The following is a 22,468-nucleotide window of genomic DNA, read 5'->3' on the forward strand; positions in this document are numbered from 1 at the left end:
TTAATTCGAAAAAAATAATTACTGTTTATTGTAAAATTTGTTGTATTTTCCTCCTTATACTTAACCCAATTGTATCCTATTAAATATTGGTGGTGAATTATTAATCAGTAATATAACATTATATTCAACAATTATACAGTTTTGTATTTGAGTTTATACAGTTATATCTTCGGATAACAATTTTATATCCAATAGTTAATGGTTATACAAAACAGAATCAGTTTATGGTCAATCAATATCATGAAACTACTGCATACCATGTTATATGTTTGCATAAACATTCAGGCCAAAAAGTTTGAAAAGAAACACCAACTACATTAAAGTAACGGACAGAAACCCATATCACAATCTTTTTCGTGTGATCTTTTATAGACGATAATGAAGATTAGAATGTTTCATACATCCTGATATAAAAAAATACAACATAACTCTAACCTTCCATAAGTTAAAACAACGTCTTATTTCATAAACTTACCAGGAAAACGAACTTATCACTCCAGAACAGTTAGCCCAGTAGTAGCCCAATTATTCTACGTTTAACACGGATTAGTCTCTTCAATTGTCGACATGCATATTCATCACGTGTGTGTGTGTTTCTATAAGTGTGTGTGTGTGTTAGTGACGAGCCCTGCCTGGCCCTACCGCACCTATATGACCTCTATATCTTCTTCATCATCTTCAACCCACACAGTCATCAGTTATCGGTGGTATTTTGGCGCCACGGCCTTACTTCCCAGAGTTACCTGTAACTACAGTGGGTTTATTGCAACTTAGATGCTCTTGCGGACATCTAAGATATTGCATTATTGCATCTAAGTTGCAATAAACCCCCTGTTGTGGCAGCTTATTTCATGGCACCAAATTTCTTTTGCGGAACAGTTGTCAAACATTAAGTAGAAGTGGTTCAATGTTTATTTTTTATTTGGAGCTTTTGAATGGCATTATCATTTCATAAGTTTTTGTAAGGGTACGGTCTAAAGCCTGGTCTTAAACTAACACTTTAATTGAACTGAAAATGATGATAAAGTGGATTTTCCAAAATATATTAACTGTTAATTTAAGAAGTGTAAGAACTTTGCTACAATTTTTTCCAATTGATTTTGTTGTCTAGCAAAATCAATTGGAAATAATTACTGTATTAAGCAGAGATCCTTGACATAACTCATTTTCCTATGCATATTTTCCGAGATTATAATTTGCTAAGCTGCCTAACAATTACCGATCTAATTACATTCTAAAAATCTAACTAAACTATCATTGTTTTATTTATCCTTCAATGCTTATGCCCGTACAATACATTCAAACATTTTCGTTTTCATGGTGAATGAATAATAAATTAGAATTTTAAGCGTTTTAAGAAGCTGTGAAATTTCACTAGTGGATCAACAAATAGAAAGCACTATATTCTGAGCTAATAACCTAAATATATGTTAAGTATGTCTGAACAAATATGTCTCCCACGTTATGTTCACATAAAAGGTATTGTGAAAAGAAAACAGCTTGGACACGGCTCCTGACAATATACTAAAATGTTATCGAGTTGTTATAGTACAATACCCACTCGCGATCCAAATGCTCCGCCTGTGTTAAACAAAATGTTCACAAAACTACCGTCCTACGACTGTGGTGGTTTTGATAATATGAAATAGAAATTATGGAGATTATATCAAGTGTGCTGTCCAGTAGTGTAAAAGTTGTATTCACGGTGACAATCTCAATCAATCCACACAATCGACAAAAAAGTTTAACATCTTTAGGATAGATGTTGAAGTAATTCCACGATCTTCTCAGTTCAACTTTTTATTAGGACTATATTTTTGGCTGGTCTATAGAACTTCGATATCCTATTGGGGAGATCCAAGGTTCAAATCCAGCCAGTCTCTAATGTCCATTAGTTCAGATTGCACATTAGGCTATAACCGCATCGATCAGAAAATAAGGTGTATGTCTTAGGTGAGAACTGTCACGACAGTATAGATCTTTCTCTACAAAAGGCTGTATGATGTGATATTTTTCTCCTTGCATATATTCTATCACATATAGGAAAGCCAGAGTAACATTGGTAAATTTATCGTAGTGATTGTTTATTAAAATGTATTCTTCTCAGAACGACGAACTTAAATACAAATAAATTACGAAGCAATTTTCAATGAAAATAAATAGCATCCTCCAATATAAGAAAAAAATTGGGTGATTGCTAGTATATGTGACGAATTTATTACCAGATATATCCACCAAAATTAAGGGGGGTTCAAACAACCACTTCTTTGAAGAGTCTGAAATCTTTTCAACTTTTATCGAGAAAAATAATTTTATTAATGCGCTGCAAAAACCACAAATAATCCCCGCAGCTAAAAAGGCTTTACGAAAATTACACAAAACGATCATTACTGTATTAGGTAATTTCAGCACTCAGCACTGCAAGTACAGGTTGATCTATGACCTCAGCACACGTTTCCACGATTACAAGTTATCCTCGGCTAATTTTATGCAGAGATCACCTACAATTAGCCTGGAAGATCGACCACGATCGGCGTCGATAGAAATGACGTTTTATCCGAACCACTCCGGTCTATTGGTTGTTTCACAATGCGATTCTCCAATTTGTCGAACCCGTCTACAAAGTGGACCACTTTATGTGGAATCTTGCCGCTTGTCGCAGATGCGTCGCCAGCGCTGCAGGCGGCCGGTTGCGACACTAGCATTGGTCATTGTACCACCTGTTTGTGGTCAACTTGTTAATTTGTACTTCCGGAGGTGTCATCGTTCGGTCCCATTGTACCGCGACAATGCTCATTGTGGATTTGACGACCAAAGGCGATAGTGACGTCAGCTGCATTGTTGATGTGTATTTGTATTGTTTGGACAGTGCAGATACTTGACCAATGTTAGGCAGGTTAGTTTTAGTTGGTTTTTTGAATACTTTCTTTATTTAAATACTCAATTCTAATATTTTTAAGCCTATCTGTATGTATATATATCTGTATGTTGATAGAGGTAGGTACGACGATAAAATTTACTCCAATATAGATTAATAACACAGCAACCCAAGATCCATGCCTTAACTTTCCTTTGGAAGCACCTTAAACGCCCAAAAACAATAGAAATTAGGATTTTACGAATACGTATTCATTGGTAACGACAACTTACAGAATGCTTCCATCTACACTACTTACATTTCCATTACATTTTGATAAAGCAATTTAATATATTCTAACACACAGATCAAATTAAAAATTAATAATTTAATAAAACCAATTAGTTGAGATGAACTTTCTCCATTAGTAAATGTGGATTAGTGTCACAATAGCCATCCCCAAATACCCCTAAACCCTCACCTCGCTGTGAAGCACATGTACAGCTGTAGTAATACAATGTAAGTTTAATTCACCGACCAATGTGACCGGCAATTTTTCTCAAATCTCCACTAGACCGAGTAGCAGAAGACCGATGAGCCTCTCACATGTTTACTTGGCAGAGGAATCTTGAAGAACATCTGCGGCGGAGCGGGATTTATTACCGACTCGGCGTCAACAAAATTTATTTCACTGTATTCTGTTTTACTCTTCCTGGATTTGTGGTGAGAATTTTTGCCACGCCTATAACGATCGGATTAAGGATTTCTTCTGATATTTGTGCGAGGATGTTACTATATGGTTGACTATTATGAATTAAGATCATCCGGTTGTATTTCAGTTGATTATTGTTACAGTCGATGTATCTTAATAAGCTTTATTTATTTTACCAGTTATGTATTCAAACAAATATTATACTACAGTTTCTAGGCTCCTCTTCGAAGTGCAGTTGTGTAATTAATTAGCAGTGCGATCAGAGTTCATTATTATCAATTCTTAAAGTAACTGTTAATATTAACAGTTAAAACCTTAGTTCCTTAAAATGACTTCATGATTTTTCTCTGTGTTCATTCAATAAATGAGTGTGTATAGCTTTAAAGGATAAGTGTGTTTATTTATAAGAACTATCTGTTGATCTAGACAAATCCTAAGAATAAAAATGCACAATCTATTATAACCGTGATAATTGCTATATTTTTATACAACATTTGTTTCCTAAAGTCTATCATAACTAATATGTTCCACAGCTTCTGAAAAAAATTAAAGAATGAACTGTACTAATTATCAATGGTGGTTATATAATCGCCCTCCCTCGACATAACTGCCCAAGTTTTCCGTCGCTGCCGAACAAGCTACCGACACCTAAATTCAAGTTTTAGTTTGTGTTTAGTCATTTCCTGAATAGGCTTGGCTGGAATACTCTACAAGATATAACCAAGACTCCCCAAATTCGTCCTACCTATTTGCATCCTGGGAGCTCAATATTTGTTGAGTGAATCTGAAATGCTAATGATTTCGCCGGAAAAATCGAATCATGAATCTCACAATAATTAGATGAAGAAAGCTTAATCAAAGAAATAGGAACATTTTACGATTAGAAAATAGGTATCTCAATGTTATATTTAAAATAATTAAACGATTTGCATATTTTTCTACAATTAAATCAATTAAAAAATTGTACTCATAGAGAAACACCTCTATGAGTTAATGTACCTCAAAGTTAATGTAATGAGAAATGTATTAACCGCTTAAGTTATTGTAATGCAATGGGTAGAATTCGTTGCAATGTGCAATAAAAAGTTCGTACAGTGGTTCTATAACTGTTCAATTCTTGTATAAGATAAGATAGACATTCTTTCCACTTTTACAGTTACTTAGCTTAATGCACATTTACATTAGTAAGTTCATAAAGACTTTATTTCAACCATACAAACGTGTAATGCAGGCTTTTAAAAATTATTTGGGTCAACTATGCAAAAACAAAACTAATAAAATAAATTTGTACATTATAAAAGCTATACATCTTGTACGCATTTCATGTTCTATTTTCAAAACGGACTCTTGCACCAGAATACTTTCGCTCATGAATCGTGTAAGGTTCATCTAATACTAATGTAATACATATATTAACACACTTTTTAATTACAAGCAAATGTTAGTTCCTGTAATATGTTTAACTACACGAAGCGAGTTTCAGTCGAAGATAATTTGAAGAACGCTTACTCCACGTAAGTGGGACCTGAAGAATTGATGAGGAAGGAGATGCGATGTTTTAAAAATTGATTCGCTCTGGGGAAACGGTCACATGTAATGGCCCATTCGGACCGAAATTTACGTCTTTAGCAAAGTGGTGGGTTAGAGCCGAAACTCACTAGTTTGAAACATATTTTCGCACAACAGTAAGGTACATGCTACCTTGCAATACAGTACTAATGTAAAATGTACTTTTACAATCCTTGCATTGACCAAATACAAGATAAATACACATTACGTTTCAAACAATAACCTTAATATACTTGCGTTTCTGGTAAACCTAGAGCTGGGACGGATTTTCTTTTACGTTTTAATGTCCTTGGGGGCCAAAAACACCATCGAAAATCGGTTACACATTTGACTTTCAAACATTAATTAATTTTAAAATTTCTTTACAAACCATGTTGTAAAGATTTAAAAAGCTAATAATTTATAATATTGGAGCGTTGCTTCACGTTTAATAATTATAGAGAAATAGATAGAGAATTTCCCAAAATAATCCGTTAATTTAAATTCCTACATAATTCTTAAAAATATTTATTCTGATCAAATAAAATTATATATAAAACGTGCCTTATTCTTTCCCACAGAATGTATTCTTTTCTTTTTACAATCAGCAAATGTATTTTTCTGGCAAAGTAATCTTAAAAACTTCAAAACTTCGAACCAAACTCTGACATTTTGTTCACAATGAAAATATTGATGAAAAGGAAATTTATACTTTAGAGAATGTCTTAAAGTGCTTTAAGCGTAATAGTTAACATCATATTTCTTAAGTATGAGTGACCAATATTTTAATTAGTAAATTCAAATTTTTAAATTTTTTTTTAAAATATGAGGTGCTTTAAAATTCTTTCAGTGGTGTAGGGATTTTTAACCAATAAATCAGTAAATTTCGATTTCAAAATCCTACAGAGAATATACCGGGTGTCCGAAAAATAACTCCCTAGTTTTAATAAACGATTGTTTATTGTAGAGAATACATATTCTTATATCTAATACATGAAATTAAAGAGGGTTTACTCAAGTTTATTTTGACATTAGTACACCTCGATATGTGACCCATTTGTAGCTCTACAGATATCTAACCGGTATTCGATCTCTCTCCAAGTGTTAGTTAACATATCAGGTGTCACTGATTCTACTGCAGCTACGATTCTTTGACGAAGATGGTCAATGTCACGTTTTTTTCTGAATAAACCAAGTTCTTAACGTAACCCCACAGGAAAAAATCCAGTGGTGTTATGTCTGGGCTTCTTGGAGGCCACGCGATCGGGCCAGCTCTCCCCATCCATCTTGCCGGGAAACCGAAAGGTCCTCCAAGAAGCCCAGACATAACACCACTGGATTTTTTCCTGTGGGGTTACGTTAAGAACTTGGTTTATTCAGAAAAGATACGTGACATTGACCATCTTCGTCAAAGAATCGTAGCTGCAGTAGAATCAGTGACACCTGATATGTTAACTAACACTTGGAGAGAGATCGAATACCGGTTAGATATCTGTAGAGCTACAAATGGGTCACATATCGAGGTGTACTAATGTCAAAATAAACTTGAGTAAACCCTCTTTAATTTCATGTATTAGATATAAGAATATGTATTCTCTACAATAAACAATCGTTTATCAAAACTAGGGAGTTATTTTTCGGACACCCGGTACCAAATAAGGTATACTTTTATGATTCATTAATTAAGAAATTATAAATGATTGACTATGTTACTGATTGTAACCATAACAAATTATTTATCAATCAGTTGACGTAAAACATAGCCAAAGTTGAGGCCACACTTCCCATTAAGCTGCTATGGTAAAGGTTTATCGATTCTCCTCTTCTAATCAGTGTCTTCCATTTGTATGTAATTGTTCGCCAATTTCGGTCTGGGCCTAAAACCATCAATCATTGGCTCTGTTACCGGGGTGAATTTAAGTAATTTACGCAGGTGATTACTTAAAGATCGGTTTTAAACTGTCCTTATTAAAATTACCCAAATAGATATAGCGTCTTTATGTTTTCAATTTACCCAATTTATGCAAAATTGACGTTGAAGAAGATGTATTTAAGTGATTAATAGCAATTAATGTAAAATTGTGTCAACGATTATGCCACATTTCGCAGTTTTGAATGAAATTAAAAGGCATTTAACATAGAACGAAAGCGAAGCCTCTGATACTTTGGAATAATTTTTGGAGCTCTGCAGTCCTATCCTTATTTGCATTTTAGTGCAATTTAAAGAATGCATTTGGTCCACTTTGTACAACGAGCTGTTACCTATTCTTATCGAGTGCTTACTTATTGAGCCTTATTTGATAGGGAGAAAGCACAAACAAAAACAGTAAATGGACGTTAGGTACTGATGTATTGTATTGATCATTAAATTATTGCGTTATAGTCTATTTTTTGATTTAAATTGTATTTAGAATAAAAATTATTTGATAACTATTTCGTTTGCTCCGCTCAATTGGCGAATCTGAGGCCGCACACCTAGTCTTATAATAAATCCTAAAGGAGGAAATTAACATCGTAATTTTTCTACTTAATATATAATATTTTTATACATGAATCGGAAAACATAATTTTCGGAATCAATATTAGCGAGACAATAAATGCCATTATCGTTACGCAAAACCTCAAACAAATAACACATTGTCGTGTACCTGTTATGCCAATAATGACCAGACCAGATAACACGGTAGTTTATCGATTGGCGATATCCCAGCAACCGATGTCGGTTTCGATATATCGATAAATCAATTCGCTCTCTGCTAGTGACACCCGCATCTGATAACCACAACTCTGATCAACACATAGTTTGCAAGGTACTTAATTAACATCTGTACAATGACATGCACTTTTGTTTTTGCTGCTTTCAAAACCAATGAAAGAAAGGGTGTTTTTTTTTTACATTGAGGAGTAAATAAATAATGACTTGGAGAGTTGATTTTAGCTCATTTGTCTTAAACAGATTTTTTTTAATGTCCCATTACACAAAGAGTAATAATTTTATTACAACTCTTAAGTTATAATCAGTAACATTTCATCCCCTTATTCTTAATTATTTATCTTTACCTTAAAATACCTATATACTCTGATGGGTCAGGGTAGAATAAATACAATTAAACTTTATCTAATTCTATATATAACCCAATGCTTGAGCTCTTCAATTTTGTCACATATTGCAACCCATATAAAGTATTGTTTTTTATCCATAATTGTTTGTTTATAAATAAGAAACTAAGCTGATCTACTGCAGGTAAAACAATATTAAGCCAATTCAATTCTATATCAAATTTTACCTTGATTGATATTACGAGATCTTACCTTAGCAATGTATTGACAAGGTAAGACCTCATTGTTTAACTTGTATAAAAGCGATCCAGAGTAAATTTACATGTATAAATTACCCCTAATAAATATAACCTAACAACAATACCTAACCAACAATATAACAATATAACCTAATAATATTTACCTATATTAAATATAACCTTCAATAGCAACGCAATTTCTTCAGAACATACAAGAAGACTAAATGACAGATATTTTAACCAATACATAGTTTCCCATCTGACGCTGTATCGAGATTCCCGCCATTTCCACTGCCTGACAGCTGACATGTGCCTTTCTCCCGCCAAAGTGATAAAGCCGATAGTGGATGTTTCCTAGGAGGAATTTAACTACAACATGTTTCTGACTGTTTCTCGGTCGGAATTAATGCAGAAGAATTCAATAAAATTGTACTATGTTATTGGATGGTTATTAGAAAGAGTCCACGACATTTAGCAATATAAATGTTAATATGGGGGTTCAGGTAATGAGGTAGTTTAGATTATGATGGGCGTAAGTTAAGGTCATGGTTACTTGAAATGGATATAGTAAAAATGTAGAGATATGACCACATTTTATGAAAATAACGATTTTAAAATCGTGTAAAACATATTAAAACAAATTTAATACTACATACATAATCATAATTAGTTTTGTATTGGAATAAGTAGTGAATTTTTATGTTGAATTTAACTGTAAAAACAAACTAACAAAAGCTATTGGTAACAGGTAAGTTAACGTAGATAACAAAGCGAAAGGTGATTTTTTATATGTGCATTGTGGAGGTAAAGTCGTTCTTGTTCGTTGACCAAAAAATAATGCAGTAAGGTTGAGGACATCAGTTATACATTATCCCTTTGCACACTAAATTTGACAAAGAAAATGTTTCGTTTTGCGTTGCTATGGTTATATCTGACGCATACCTCCCTTAGAGCAACTAAAACAAGCTAAATAGATGAATATATAGGTTAGAGCTAAACAATCGTAGCACTTATTGCTAGCCTTGGGGGAAATGTCTCGGCTTTGGTTGCAAGGACGGGATCGCTCTCCAGCACACCAAAAATAACGCTTTTATAATCTTTTCGTTTTGCGATTTAGTTTGCCCAATGAATGGTCCAGTATGACAAAAATATTGTTCACAACACGGGCTTCAACCCTCTCTCGTTTTCAACCTTAGCTTCTGTAAAAAGAGACAATTTATGCCCTTAAGATTACACATAGTATTATTTATCTTAAACAAAGAATGGTAAATGATTAGTCATTATACACACACAGGCAAAACGTCTTATGCATCCAAAACGTTGGTAGAAATTTCAATTTGAAACAAACTTTACTACGCTTTGTTTAATTTAGTCGAGAGTTTCTGCAACGTTAGAAATAGTCCTTTGGCCTTCACATACGTCAGCAGAAACAAGTAGCAAAATAAAGCATGTCATTCCCATACTTAGCAATAGAACAAGAGGTGCCACACATTTGCATGTACTAGGAAACTAGGAACTGTGTCAACTGTATGTAGATTCCCTGGATTTATTGTCATCTTCGACGCCTTGAATGGAAGAAAAGATTGTGTTTTGTCCCTAGCGTTCGCCGCAAATAGTGAGAGTGGTATTGTCAGTATCGCAATATAAATAGTGAGATTTTACCTTTGTTGTGTTAGTGGTTCAACATTGTGGCACTAGAGATTCTTAGATGCTACACAGTGTTTTATTTGTCATTTTAAAGATACTTGATTTTAATCTAGGAGTTTATATTTTAACTGATTTTGAAACAAGAAAAAATAGGGTGACGAATATTAAATCCCTGCTTAAAAGGTTATCCAATGAGATGGCGACGCCAACTATGTGTGTATATTTAAACCCTTAATAAGAGGATTGAAGAATGAGTGTAGAATGGGGTGAGATGGTCTGTGTAGCTTTGCTTCTGACTACAGCTGTTTCATTCATTAGCCAATTTAATTTATTTAAAGCCCAATGAACAGGGGCAGCTGAGTCCAGTTTCGACCCAACAAAAACCTACTGACTTTTCTAACGATCGAACCGGCGATATTTTGATTGTCAGACGTAGCAAGTCTTGTGTGATTTATACAATAAACCTTCTTGTTTTGAAGTTCTTTGTTGGTGATGGTGAGTTAATGTTGTTCAAAGATTTATTGCGGACATTTACCATCACGATGGTAAAAAACGATGGAAAATGTGATGGAAAATGCCAGCAATAAACCATTAAAAACACAATATCTCTGCTACTTTTGGTTACTACCACGCTGAACATTTTACCTCAGATTTTAATTATAAAATGGCACCTCAGTTTGAACCCCATAAGATGATAACCCATAACAAATATTAAAATGGCAAACTCTGCTGACACATTTACTTGATATTCTATCTATGAAGGAGTATCTGCAAGACCCCTCGCTACTGACCGAAGATTCTAAATTAGGGACTACGCCCCAAGTGTCCAAGTGTAGGAGGAGTAGCATCTGATATTCGAGTGACATATAGACGTATCGCCAATCCAGCCATTATGTCTACGTAATTTATAGCCTGTTGTTATTGGCTAGGCCCTCACACTCTCATCATTTGGTTCTGGCACAAACAACATGTTAACATTGAAAGTATGGCAGTTAAAACGTTTCCTGTTTCGGTGTTTATTTTTCTTCGACATATTTTCAACTTTATTTGCATAACTGTATTTTGAATTGAATTGGATATTTTTAACATCTAGTAGAGGGTTATTCATTGCACTTTTGCGTAAAATTGTGTGATATAATCAATTTATGTATTCTACTGGAACTTTTCACATTTTGCCTAGTTATTACCTACAACAAATCATCGCCTAACTTGTTTATCCTCTTGGATTTGCTGCACCTGTTTTTGATAAATCAAAGTAAATTATTTCTTCTAATTTAGAAAACAGCACTTTGTCAAATAAATGTTGCTACGGCCAATTTACTCTGTCATATCTTAAACTAAAGTAGATCAGGGATTATCTATGATGGCTGATTCCCTATTATTTATTATTGGAATTATTAGCTTGCTCTGCTTTTCAATCTTTTATATACTTTGTATGATTTTTTGCTTTATTTAATATTGGTATTTGCTTCCGGAATTCGCTCTGAACTCTTTTCTACTGCAATTCAACCAATCAATTATCTAGTCTTTTTTTACCCATACACATAATTTCACGGCTGTACGATTTACTTGAAAGCTGCTGAACTGGTTTTAACTTCAACTAATTCTGACGAATCAAAAATGTATACATTCCCTAATCATAGGAGTAGTTGTCAAGAGCTTTATTTAGGCACCTTCAGCGGGTTTCTAACACGTTCCTCAAAAATTAAATTTAGGTAGTAAGTTGTAGGTTATATAAATACAGAAACAATTAAAATAAATTGTGGTTTATCTTTGCACTCTGCAATAAGTCATACATTTTATGTGGATAAAATCATAAAAAAAATTTTCTAGATGAATCTCCAGACAAGGTAGGTACAACTTTAATTATAAGATTAAATTCAAATAAACCGAAACAACAATAGTTTGGTTATTTCCCTGATGTTTGCTGACAGAACGTAATCTATGTTTAAAGGCAAAGTCAATACGATTTGTACTTAAACTAAATTACTTGGGCTACCAATGTTGATTGAGTGAACAATCTATCTGTAACCTATCTTTGTTCATCCTAACATTGTTACTTTTTAAACACTTGAACAGAAACGAAAATTCTGAAAACAATCAATTCATAGACGATTATGGTGGGTTTTGTGATTGTAATGTTATTGTAGTTTTAGTTTGAAATTGTGAATCCATCCGATCAATATAGTTATGAAACTCTAATATTGAAACGCCTATATTAGTCATAAAAATTTTTGGTGTAAAGTTATATTTGTAGTGAATTGTAAACGCAATTGCATCGGGTGAAACTACCGTACGACTTCTCTACATAGGTATATTCTACGTGAAGAGTTGAATGTATACCATGGTTGTTCAATCAATAAAGTATATTTTGTATATGAAAAATTGTTCATAAATTCTTGTTGCATAATGTTTGTACCGAAATAATTTCCAAAATTCATAAATTAAACAAACTGATACAAGCGTCCACTGATTTTAACGAAACTTCGGTTAATTTCAAACCAACACCACGATTATGTATAAACCATTATTTCCGATATTCTAATACGCAAATTGATCTTTTTAAAGTAACCCCATCGGGTAACACAAGATAAATAAAGACTCGTGCGCATTTCATACTTTTTGTTGCGAATTCGTATTATTTTTGACAGATGAGCGGGCAAGGCACAGCTGTTTCATTGCTGGGTGTGTTCCAATGATAAATCCCCTTCAACGCCTCTTTCCGCACTACAGCTGGTTTGGCGAGATTGGCGTGAATTTACGCTGTTCACGAACAGCTGTTTTGCTCTATTTAGCAAAAGATTGCTATAAAAAGGATGCAAATTATCTGCTGGAAAATTTAGATAAATATGGTGCTTAATGTAACTAAACACTTTCAAGTGACTTCGGGATTATTAGTTTCCCTTAGCTTGGAGCAAATTTTCATGACTTTTACGATTTTTCTATGGTAAAAAATTTTACGAGTTCGTTATTCCATCAAAGTTATTGTATTCAAGATTTGCAAAACTTGGTACAATTTAAGAGTACTTGAAGAGACCTACAGGAGATTTTAGAATTGTTTTTACTATGACGCATTTTATAATATTAAAAATACTTAGAAAACTATAACTCACTTTTCTTCGAGGGGTGTTTACGTATCAATGTTGTATTTATTTTCATCACAACAGTTTATTTTGAATATTATGATGAACGATTGAACTAATTTATATTAGGAAATAAAATCAGTACAGCCAGTAATAATCAAAACTAATTTGATTCTTATTTGTAGAATGCATATATCAAATACATTATTAGTTTATATTCCAATGGCTGATATTTTACTACTATTTTTTTCTATTTCTCAATGTTTGTTTGATTATGCATTTTGTTTTAAAGGACGTTTTCTTACAATGGATGGTGGATGAGTATGCTAAACAAACAACTAATAAAAGACTAAACGATAGATATACTGACGTCAGATTGTGTGCATTAGAATCTGAGGTCACTGGTTTGATTCCATACGAGTCGCTTCTAGTCTAGACCCAGCTGTCATTTTGTCAATGGGCTTCCAAAACGAACCATCGACGTTTGATGGCAATAATACTTGGGCTCGGATCGTTCCCTCACACAAGTATAAATCCAATTTCGTATAACGCGCAATAAGAAATGATTGACTTATACACAACTCTTATAATATTTGCAGTGAATAATCATACAAAATGTGTATTTTCTACTACCACTGGATTACAGAACCCGAAAGCGTTTTCATATCAGATTAATTCGTCAAGCTTTAGGCATTGTTTGTCGAACATGAATTTGAAATTATCAAAAACAAACATTGTTTATTCTGAAACCATCTTGTTTTGCGAATAAAAACATACGGTTGGTGATTGTTAAACCTGGAAATACTCATGTTTTCTAATTCATATTGATAGTTGAAATACATCTAGTTTTGAAGCTGTCCCCAATACACGCAGTGTGTGAATGTATTTACTATACACATGCGTTTTCGAAACAACAACTATATCTTGACATTACCGCGTCATTAAAAAACAAAACCATCATTCTGATATTTGTTACATATTTTATAAGCTCGAAAATAAACATTTGTATAAATAATAATTTACTTTCATTTGGGATCCGTTACCAACAAATAGTAGCCTTTAAAATTGCTTATATGCACGTTGATAAGCAATTAAATTAATTCGATACAATTTGGGCGTTGTCCTTATGATCATGAAAATTCAATCGTAGTACACTGGTAAGCTAAGATGCTGCGACGAAGATGGGTTAGTTTTAAAACAGCCAAGAAGCAGTATAAAGCCACAGTATCTATGACGTTACAATGTTTGCAATATTCAAGGTCACTCAATTGTTCCAGAATCAAGCATTCATACTGTACAGATAGTTCGGAAACCCAAATAGAAAAGCACTCAGGGAAAGGTTTGATAACAAAAACTGAAGAGATGTTTACTTGGCAGAGAAAGCTTGAAGAACATCTGTGGTGGATCGAGGGTTATGGCGAGACTGTCAACAAAATATATTCCACTATTCCGCTCTTCTACAACTTTGGGGAGTTAAGCACGGATACTTATTTAGAGAATTAACTAGCAAATTAACTCATTTTCTTCATCCCGATTTTGAGAAAACTCGCTACAAACGTAAACCTACATTTATTCGAACTAGTTCACGAACCAGCATGATCGGACTGTGGGAACATGGTTTTATGAGGTAATAATAGGTTTTACAAACGGATGAATGATGAATAACAAAACATCATACACTTAAACCGGTTACTGGACTGAGCTGACCTGAAAAAAGTCCGGTCTATACAAAATATGATAAATCTATAACGAAGCATAAAACGCATGATATTATCTTGATGATTGAATTGTTTTACAACAAAGTCAGTACATTTACGTTGCAGTAAGAACATCAATAGCTTAGTACTTTGAGTAGGAAAGATTAGCTGGAAACAAATAATAAGTCAACCCTATTGTAACAACCAGAAATATTATTTCACGCTGTTATTAATATTTTATGCAACTGATATTTGCATGTAATGCATTTACCATTTGATGGACATGGACAACCGATGCGTATTATTAAAATGTAGTCTGTTTTATAATTTGGTGGTTTTAGTGACTGCTGGTCGCCTTTCTATAGATTTTTAATTCACAATTGTCATTTATTTAATTATATTAAATTATAATTTTGTTCATTTGTTTTCCTACGAAATGCATGGGTCACCATTCATATTTGAGAGTTTTCATCTACAAAGGCTTTACTTGGTGGATTGCCCAACCCTTGTTGTATAAGTGAATCTGGAATCGAATTTGCTTCATGCTTGGATTCAAAATATTAAAAACATTTTACCCTAGACTCAATTTACATACAAACTAATGATAGCCCTATGTACTCCGGGGTTTTCTTTTTTTCTGTCCACGGTGGCTGACGGTGGAAACTGTAGAAACAAAACTATTTGTACAATGCTGATTTTTAACATAAAGCCTGAATGATTCATTGAAGATTGTTAGAGGAATGCAACGCTGCGAAATCTTATCAGTCTTACCTTGTGTTACGTGCTAACTGTGGCATTTATGATATCTGCATGAATACCAACCCAATCAGTTACTTCAATGGTTTTTAGTAAAGGGAATCTTTGACAATATTAACATTAACAATAACATTAATTCCTGTTTGGAACTATTCTTTGGTAAGCTACCAGTATCGAATCAACAATTTCAAATTTGAATTTTAAAATCTATAGACTCCATAAAAACGATATCTGGAGTATGGAGTATGGAGTACGGAGTAATGAGTATGGAGTGTTGAGTATTGATTATGGACTATGTAAGCCATTTCACAAGTGCTTTAGTTTGAGTGCTAATCACAAAGAGATTTTCTTAAGAAAATCTTATTCAAAACAGATCACTCTCTATACTGACTATTATACGTTTTGTAATTGTTTTATTGCTAGTGTAATACGGTAGGTTACATAAAAATGTGATCAATATTTGTATCAATATGATCAACGATATCAAACCGACTAACTCCTTCACACTAATCAAGTGACACCAAATAAGCTGAGGAATTAATGAAGCAGCAATTGAGTTAGAAATACGTTCCCTCCAAAAGGACGGACTTGAGTTATTTTGGAGGGAGAATAAACACCAGAGAGAAATACACTCTCGGGACACAATAGCAGATAAAGTTAACAAAGTCGAGGGGGTACGATCTTAAAGCTGTGATTGGAAGTTATTTGGACATGTTTGTATTCTGACCTTTACTTTATATACCACAAACATAATTGGATCCTTATGACGCGACATAGCGTTGGAATTGGTTCTGCAAATGCAATATTGCTACTGACTTCAAAGCTATGAGATCAAAAATATTTTTCGTGTGACCTTCTATCAAAAATATTACTTTTTATATTAAGGTTAACTACGACAAATGAGTAAATGATTATTATTGAGTTTTAAATGTGTTTTAAATAGCGGTATGGTGCATTTAAGTCATTGTAATTTAATTTCCAAAGATTTATGTAAGAAACCGCCCAAACCCTGGTCCTGTTACGCTCTAACGTTCACCCCATGATAGATCATCATTAATTAGCCAAATGACAAAATGGTGTCAAGATGCAGAATAAATCTCGTTTGTAGTTAAACCTGAAGCCTTCAGATTCAAACGTGATCGCGGCAGTCTCATAGTAACAAAAAATACTCGTTTCGATAGCGATTTTTTTACTAGCAATATTGAGGTGCACTATTTTTTAACCATATTCGTTGTAACTTGTTCCTACCTGTTGTGATTTTACAATAAAATTGATAGTTCGATGTATAATTCTATATCAGTTTCCATTATTTTATAAAGGGACATAAAGCACAATAGGGTCATTAAACAATTCAATAGTAAAGTCACGATTGTCTAGAAGCAAGCAAATACATTTGCTGCCTTACTAGGGTAAAACCTCAGCTAAAAGTAATGCAACCAGTAAACCCAAGTTTATGGGTGATATAACCACGAAACAGCTGTTTAAATGACAGTTTGCTATAGTGTGGATGGAAGTCAACGGTTGGCCCATTTCCAGCGCGAGGCAATTCCCTCAGAATGCTGTCTTGGTTTTTAAGGTGTCAAACACTGCCAATGGCCAATATACTCAAGAATTATTTAAGGCTATATTACTTATGTACGTCAATCTCTTATATATAGTATTTTCTCAATGTTTTCAATAAGACATAAGAAATAAAATCATTATTTAATAGGACAACACACCAAAATATCATATATTGTTGATATTTAGCATTGAATGCATCTTGATTCGGATTTTTATTGATTTTCTTGCAGCCTATGACAGTAGCTTTTTTGCTAAAAAAAAAAACAAAAACACCATTTAAATAAACATTATGATCTCCTTATCAAGTACATATTTTTAGCGGATCAAACTAATTTAACAAATCTGATTCGATTCAATTATTTAGTTATGAACAATTGGAAGAAGTCATCTAGTAGTCTAGTGTTATCTGGAATATTACAAAAGAAAAGAAAATTTACAGAACAGAGACTAAAATGAGAACGTAGATTACGATTGTTAGTTAGTTTCATTATTATTAAAACTGGACTCATTACTTAAAACCCAAGTTCAGATGCTAAATTTCATATAAAATGACTCTAATAAAAGTTTAATTTTTTTTATAATATACTTTACTTAATAATCCATATTATCCGACAAAATTAAGTAACGGTAGTAAAATTGGAGAATTTGAAAACAATTAATTATTGTAAAATAAATAAGGTAAAAGAAACTATTATAGAAAGTTCTACAAACAAAAAAAACACATAGGCTATATTATAAATTTAGCTATATTTAAACATGATTTTACTTAGTTGTCAATACAATATATACAAATAAAAGTACGAATACTATCGTAAATATGGATACAACTGTCTGGGTAGCCGAGTTACAATAGTTTGGTGCCAAGCAAGACTGGTTCAGAACCCAGAAGCCATATGTTATTGTTATTAAGTTTATTATAGTTATATAAAAATAATCAATCAATAATACGTTCTAGCAAGTTTATGTTAAGTAGTAACAAGACTAGGGTTCATCCCGTTCCTAAAAAAAAAAACTAAAAATGCAAATCCCATTGATTCACTAATAAACGCTCAAATCAGACATTAAAAACGAAACATCAATAAGTCTCAAAGTTACTTTATATAAAAAAATAATAATATCTTCAGAGGATGAATGATTAAAAACCTACATGTTGGTCCCTGAGAGATGATATTTTACCAACAACAATAAAGTTATTCACACCATAGAACGCGTATAACAAAGAGAGCGTTACAGCCAGTTTCAGCTCTTTCTCACACATTCTGTTCTGTGGTTGCGGTATTGGTTTATCGATTTGGCGACCCTTTTAATCTCTGCAACTTCCATTAGGACGTAATTGTTCGATGCGATTCCAGTATCTGAATATCGTAATGAGTCAGGAAATGCAGGTAACTGGTTGTGGTAATCGAGAAATGACATTTGTGGAACATCTAACAGTGGCTTAGGTAATACTTCCGACTATGGATTAACTCGACATTAGATTACTATTTTTAGGTAGTTTTGGAATAGAACTGACCGTAGTCAAATCGAGCCACAGATCTTTGTCGAATACGTAAACCTTTTAACGAAACCAAACTAGAAGGGAAATTTATTGCTTAATGTAGAATCTTTCCTACCTGTCGTTCAATAATCTATAATTGAATGCTATACATGAAACTGAAGTAAAATTCGAATGAAGTGCAAGATTTATTCTGAGTCTATTATTGGTAAAGATCAGATACTTATAGCCAGGGTCATTTTTATCAAAACATGGATCAATTATCATGGACTACTAGGTTTAGTTTTGAACACGAACATTAGAACAGAGACGGTATGGATCATTAACAAAAACAATATGCGAATTACGCTATTGGCCCGAATGCCTTTCATAGCTATAACGACTGGTTTGACAGTTACTCATGTTTACCTTCGGGTCAGTGTTACCATATGTTTATATTTATGTCATGCCGTTTCTGTTCTAATATTCGTGGTTTTGAACATAAAAAAATACCGACTTTCTAATGATCGAACAGGACTCCCGTATCTGTTGGCACAAACAACCGAATCAAAATACCGATCGATATATCGAATGAAACAATGGAATAATCAATATTTTCATTCGGTTGTTTGTGCCAACAGATACGGAAGTCTACCCGATCGAACAGGTTATTAGTATTAGTATAGTATAGTATTAGTATTGGTATAGGTATATTAGTTATCCGTTTATTGTTAGGGTAGTTCAAACACTAAGCTAGCCTGCTGTATGGAACCTTAAAATATTTTTTTCCTAAGAACAATTATCTACCTACGCAGTTCAGGATGTATAAGTTGACTACAAGTTTGCTCGTACCTACTCCTTTATACCAGTGGCTGTAATGCTCACAGCTCACATAACAATCAAAGGTTGCCGGTTCAATCCTGAGAAAACGCAATAGTTTTTTTGAAGGTTCGAAAATGAACACAGCTGTTCCTGATTATTGGGATTTAAAAAATGTTTTTGGCTTAAGGAACAGCTTATCTTAGTCAGTAACACGGATCATCTCACCCTATCCCTTAAAGTTACGAATACTACCCAGTAAACCACTGGTTGTGATTCAGGCTATGGAAATGCCACCAACACCTTTCGCAGCAGATTTCGCAAGCTGCGTGAGGTCTTCAAGGAGTACAAGAGTTACTTATCTTTTAGACTCCGCGATTTTCCGGTCCATTTCCTGCACACGACACTCGAGCCATTTCTATACTTAGCTAGTGAAGAACAAGAAACACCATTCATATGCATATACATACGTTAGAGAACTGTGTCAGCAAGTGACGTCAGAGCGTTATTGTCATCTTGAAACTGAAAACATTTCATTTTTGTCTGAATAGGAGGGCCGAGGAAGGTGGGAGTTTTACGTAACCAAGATTTGAAAAGAAGTTTTAGATGAACAGAATATTTATTTTTGGAAATTAAGATTTAAACGTTGGTCAAAGAAATGTATCAGATTATTTTACAAATTGTAAACGAATATCAATTGATGAAAATTTTACAATAAAGATTGGATCTGTGCGATGCTAATAAGCTATGAAGATATAAAGATATATTTGTTCTTGGCAAAGAGTTGAGCATGGGTGTTAAATGCACGAGGTGACACTTTTGTTACTACATAAGATCAGTTCTTACTAGTACTTTTTATTATAACTCCAATGATCAAGGACAGCTAGGGCCAGTTTCGGAGTATTTAAAGGTATTTTGCATCTTTCTCAGTAATTAGTTACTTATTTAATTATATTCATTTACTACAGCGTCAATAATATTACTTGTTTATTGTATGCCGAATAAAAGTTGCGCAGTTAAAATGTTTTACGTTAACACATATTACGATAGTCGACACATCGTGCGATAGTGTATTACGATAGTGTAACACATGTTACGATTATAACACGTCGATAGTCGTATATTTTTATCTAGAGTTCTATAATAATTTGTTATTCTAGAAGATGTACATGATTTTACCCATTGCTGAATAACCTATTTAACCAAAACTGTTAAATAAATAACAAAGTCAAAGACTTATTACCATTTCTAGCAGACCCAGGTCTTCTAATGTTTAGTTTCCATTCATTGTGAAGGGTTAAAATTAATACTAAATAAATAAATTATAACGTGAAATCTGCGATTGAAGTATAAATTACCTTTTCTCCTCAGCCTCGTCCCTAGAACAAAAACATTTCATTAGAAATAATACTCTAGGTTATATAGTTAATACACTATGAGTCTTATTTATATTTTACAAATAAAATGAATAATTAACAAATTAACAGTAATATAAACCTTTTAACAGTAGACCCTACACTCTCAAAAATCCATCTTAATTGGAGTTCAAAATCATCCACAGTGAAAATTATAATATAAAGAAATCAGTACTATTTTCACAATTTATAAATACCTTTTTAATTAAGAAACAAATTTGCAAAAAGTCTATTTTGGAACGATTTAATTATTCAATTTATATCAACCGCTGTCTGTATAAGCGTAAATAGTGTTTTAAATGTTGTACAAGTACAGTTATAATTCAGGAAGGCCATTGGTGAGACCTATGGTCTGCAAACTCGATCCTCTTGATATTCGATACTTTAGTAATGCTGTTCTGTTGTTTCCATATCCTACGAATGGCTAATCCTGAACATGATACATCGTGTTTAATAATCATGGCTACTACACCACACCACAGTCTTACACATATAAGAAACACCGAGTAGCTTTATACAGAGGGGTTCATAAGTAAGTCATTATATAAGTTGTGCTATCGAGGTTGTTGTGGTATGGACTGCAAAGAGTCGGTAAAAGATGTACTTGTTAGAGTACGTTAGAATATTATACTATTATTGACTATAAACCCTAAATGAAAACCTTATTCACATGTAAAACTGTTACCTAGAAAACGGCATTTATGTTTTAATAATTTTTTGACAGTAGATATATTTACAAACCATGTAATGATTATTTAACTTAACTATAGTCCAAGATGTTTATAAGCAAAGTAAATCCTCCGTCCATTATGAAGCTTTTTAGAAAAAATCCAACTTGTATGGCTTATAAAGTATGTTGTAATTCCATTTCATAACCTAACTTTTTGTCCTTATAAACTAAACCGTCGATCCCTTTGCGGTGAAACTTCTGTAATGACCTATGTGATAGATCTATAACCATGGCATGTTACAAAATATTCTACATTCTATCAATATTATTGATAGCTTTCCCACAATTCGTTGCAGTTTCATTATTTATTATTATTATTTTCAATATGTCTTTAAAACTTTACTCAACTCCGCAACTAATTTAGTATCAAACCAACCGAAACTTACAGTTTGACGAGCAAACTTTAAATTTAACACTCAGAGCTTTACCTAACCTTAAACCGTAGCTGTTGCATGTCTTGTTTAGGTTTGGTCTAGAAATATTGGCCGTCCTGTCAAAACATGTGGGTTATAATCTCTTCTAATAAAGTTCAGGCAGCGAACTCATTATACAATGATTTGTTGGTGTTTGGAACACGGCTGAGACTTATCAGAGCGGCTTAATCTTGTGACGAAATCATTTCGCAGATTCGGGATGTAGACCTACTTAATATTCTCTGGAAGCTTGGTTAATATTTTAACGACGAAATAATACGTGATATTTTTGGGTTGTCCGAGCTAGTCGAATGGATACAGTTAATTTGAGATAATATGTAAAAGGAGGGAAAACTATTTTAACACAAAAAATTTAACGTATATTTTTAATGTGTTTTTTACTGTAGAACTTTCCATTACAGTTATAAATGTTATTAATAATTATTAATTTGTTG

General features: G+C 33.1%; 1 protein-coding gene across 2 annotated transcripts in view; it reads right to left on the reverse strand.

The window, feature by feature from the left end:
- LOC128996609 (thrombospondin type-1 domain-containing protein 4-like) overlaps window positions 1–22,468 on the reverse strand; it is a 159,919-nt gene that overhangs the window by 70,888 nt on the left and 66,563 nt on the right. For both annotated transcript variants that reach the window (XM_054422013.1, XM_054422012.1), the window contains one exon: window positions 20,814–20,834. The gene's annotated coding sequence lies outside the window, so the exon portion shown is untranslated. The remainder of the gene's footprint in view (window positions 1–20,813; window positions 20,835–22,468) is intronic.

This window comes from Macrosteles quadrilineatus, unplaced genomic scaffold (assembly GCF_028750875.1).
Source record: "Macrosteles quadrilineatus isolate MER2022 unplaced genomic scaffold, UCM_ALF_1.0 Scaffold_6__1_contigs__length_79288215, whole genome shotgun sequence".
Taxonomy (NCBI): Eukaryota; Metazoa; Arthropoda; class Insecta; order Hemiptera; family Cicadellidae; genus Macrosteles; species Macrosteles quadrilineatus.